This window comes from Gymnogyps californianus, chromosome 2 (genome assembly GCF_018139145.2).
Source record: "Gymnogyps californianus isolate 813 chromosome 2, ASM1813914v2, whole genome shotgun sequence".
Lineage (NCBI taxonomy): Eukaryota > Metazoa > Chordata > Aves > Accipitriformes > Cathartidae > Gymnogyps > Gymnogyps californianus.
Genome location: NC_059472.1, coordinates 95278866 through 95282564, shown reverse-complemented (window position 1 = coordinate 95282564; position 3699 = coordinate 95278866).

Sequence of the window (3699 nt, the reverse complement as noted above, 5' to 3'; positions counted from 1 at the left end):
TCATCACAGAACTTGGTATTTATTGTAATAATTGAAATTTTTATGGAAATCTTATGGTGTTACTCTTTTTGATTGTTGCTTGCAAGTAACAAAAACAAGATTGAGTTTGTGCAGTCAACACCCGTGCTTTTACAAGAGGGGAATGGGCTTTTAGGCCTGACAGGGTGAGAACACAAAATGAAAAAGTCGTGATTGAAACGGTGGTGTAAGAAGCTGTTATATGCTTATTCTGTGGTGAAATACAAAAGTTTGAGTGGCCTGTGGCCCTCCATATCATAGTGGTGTAGAGAGACATGGAAGTCCTCTAAACTAGTATCATCAAATCAAAACTCTTCATTTTCAATATTGGAGTAAAGAATAACAGCATCTGCTAATGTATTTGGAATATGTATTGTGTCAGTCTTTGTGTGGTCCTGTGATAAACTTAAGAGGATTAGGGTACAGATTACAATTTTCTTCATTTAATGACAGGAGGAGACAATGTACTACCAGTCTGTGTTTTTCATCATGAATTTAGGAAGACTAAGTCCATTTATCTCTCTCACTTTCATATTCAACTGGCTTTCGAATCGTCATCTCTTTCATTTTATATATTTAACAATAGCACTTTAAAAATACTAATCACCTTACAGTTTATTGTTCTCATGTGGTCATGATTTTTTTTTTGTTGTTGTATCCTTTAGATGCATCTTGGTGTGTGTTCTTTCAACTTAGACAAAAGTAAATTGGATAATAGAATTGTATAGTCAGGAAGAATGTACAAAGCATTGAAATATCTCACAGGATTGCCTTCTGCCAAAAATACTAGTTTATGAAAGTATTCGAAGTGTGCAAAATGTTTTTGAGACATTTAGGAAGAATTGCTGTTCCAAGGAGCTTGTAATCAAAGCACAGACACAAAATGTGCCTTAAATTTTGCTTATTGAGTTGGTAGCTAGCATGTGCCATATTAAGTATGTTATAAAATAGAACATGGAATAACATAGCCATCTTAGCATGATGGGACAAATAAGTGGAGTGGAGAGCTGTGCTAACGTAACTGCACTGTTTCCAGCACTCAAGCTACTCTGGTGTGTCAGCAAAGCCTTTCAACCCATACACACCCAGTGTTGCCAAATTAGGAGAATTTATTGCGTGTGACAATTTTGTTTTTTAAATTCCCAGCAGCTGCATGATTGATTGTGTCCTGTATAAGGTAGAGAGGTGTGAATTTGATGAACAGGTACACCTTGAAAGAGAAGGATGGCCTGCCATGGCTATCCATTTTCATGTTGCAGCCAAAGTTTTATGATAAGATAAGAAAAAGGGTTACAGTTTCAAATTTGATGCAAGAGTGCATTTGACCAAGTTGAGGGGATTGATACACGTTTCTTTCCCCATAATATTTATTAACTCTTATATTCCCTTGTATTCTTTTCACTAAATGAAGTTGCTCTTTCCAGTGAGGTTAATTTACCTATCAAGCTTAAAAGAGGGACAGTTTTTGAACCATTGAAAAGAAAGTAATTACGGAACATTTACTGCTCTGTTCACTAGCTTGGTGAATCTTGGTAATTAGCATTTGAGCATCGTTTTGATAATTTTTCAGTCTCAGTTTTGCCATCTGTAAACTCTGTCTGTTGCTAAACTTTATTGAACTTCAGGAAACCAAATTATGTGAAAGCTACCATACATGCAGAAAGTCATAGTAAATGTAATTTGTTTGGCATCTGTTTTATATAAATAGATGAGAAGTCACTCCCAAAGTTTCTGACTAGAATTCAAATGTAGTATGTAGGTTGCCGAACTGTTTACACAATCCAGTTTTGTCTCTATTTTCTCTCTTTGGAGAGCGTAGCGTTCACAGTAATTTACCTTTTAATTTATTCTCTGTTGCATGCAAGACTGAGTTAATGGAGCACACGTTAGGGGAAGTTTTGATTTATTTTTTTATGAATTTTCTTTTTCTTAACTATAGAAATGTATGTTTTGTTTTACAGGTGTACTTTAAAAACTTATTTTTATACACAAATGAATACTGTAGGTTTAGTGTTAGTAGCATAAATTTAAGAGTCAGATTTTTATTTTCATAGGTGTGAGTCTAGTACTTGCTAATCAACAATATGTAAGTGTGTTAAAGAAAATGCACACACAAGTGAGAGTAGTTCATAATTTGCCACCTCTCGTGGTCTGCGCAGTTTCATGCTTTCATTGAGAAGTTAACAAAACCTTCATTTCAGTGAATTGCTGTTTGTGTGGGTTGGGTTTTTTTAATAAGCTTTATAGTGCATGCAAGTAAGAGAACCTTACAAACCTCCAAGTGTTCTTATTACAAAATTTTGTTTTAGAATTTATTACAAAATTCTGTACTGTATATGTATGTTGGTTTTGTGTTGTCTATGAAATGTGAGTAAGGGCTTGTCCACAAAGTAACTGTAAATTCTTTATTTTTTGTGTAAAAGGACTTATATTGGGGTGTTGGTTAACCCTTCCTAATGTTGCTATGTAGGCTGATCATAATAACTTATGCATTTTATACTCATTGGCTCCTGGACTCTTTACAGTAGGCATTATGAAACTACAGAAAAAATCATTCATTCTGTCACCATAAAATTTATTATCTAAATATAATGTGAATTAGTTGCTTCTTATTCTTATGCTACACAACCTTCTCCTCTCTACAGAAAAACTGTGGTATAAGAATTGGTTATAACAGGATTGAAGTTCACACTAAAATTAAAGGCTGCCCAAGGTCTCCATTGCTGTCAGCAGTCTACCTCTGTGACACCCTCTACTTCTGCCTCCTTTGGAGGACTGAGGGAGCTCTGTTTTCCTAAATTAGTATGCATTTGCAGTTGCTTTCACATTACATTTTTGCATTTATTTGGCACACTTGAATACCGAAGTAATTAACTGTGCAGTGGATTTCTTCAGTATTTCAGTACATCAGTATCATCAAACTGCTAATTATTCAGATACCTATATGTGAATACAAGTGTGGAGAACTAATGCTCTGAACGCCCCCCTAAACCTAACAGTGTTTCCTGATACTGCATTTAACTGTTTTTCTTAATCTTGTTTTAGCACTCATGTGCTTTGAACTTACCAAACATTGTAAGCTAAAACTTAGGCATATGTCATTCCTACTTGTCTTCCTTACTTCCTTACTTGTCTTTCTTACTTTGGGATGCTAACTCCCTTTTTAACATGCTCTGTTGATGCACTATGGATTGTTTCATGTTTCTATTCCTGCATTTAAGGGCTCACATCATACTATTACAGATTGGTCACATTCCATATTTTCTGGCTTATATCAGTTATGACTGTCTGGATGATTCTTTTAAATCCTTTTTTCTCCACGAAAAAATCTTTCCTTTTATACTTTCTGTAATTTTTTGAAAGGTCTTGATGAGTACATATATGAGTTAACTCCTTGACCTCATTCCATCTTCCAAGAAAATCTCTCTTCTCCCTTGCTTGCCTTTGAGAACTAAAGGAAGAGGAAATAAATTATTGCAAGTGCTCTTTTTTTCTTTAATAAATGCCTTCCTTACTAACCTGGTTTGCCTTAATTGTTTCTTTTCTTTCTGCCTCCCATGCTCCCAGGCACAAGCAAGCCCTTCTCTCATGTTTGACCACAGCTTGTTCAGTCATGGAAACTTTTTGAGTTGTTTACTGTTCTGAAAAGAGGTATAGAATTGCATGTATACTCTGGAGGGC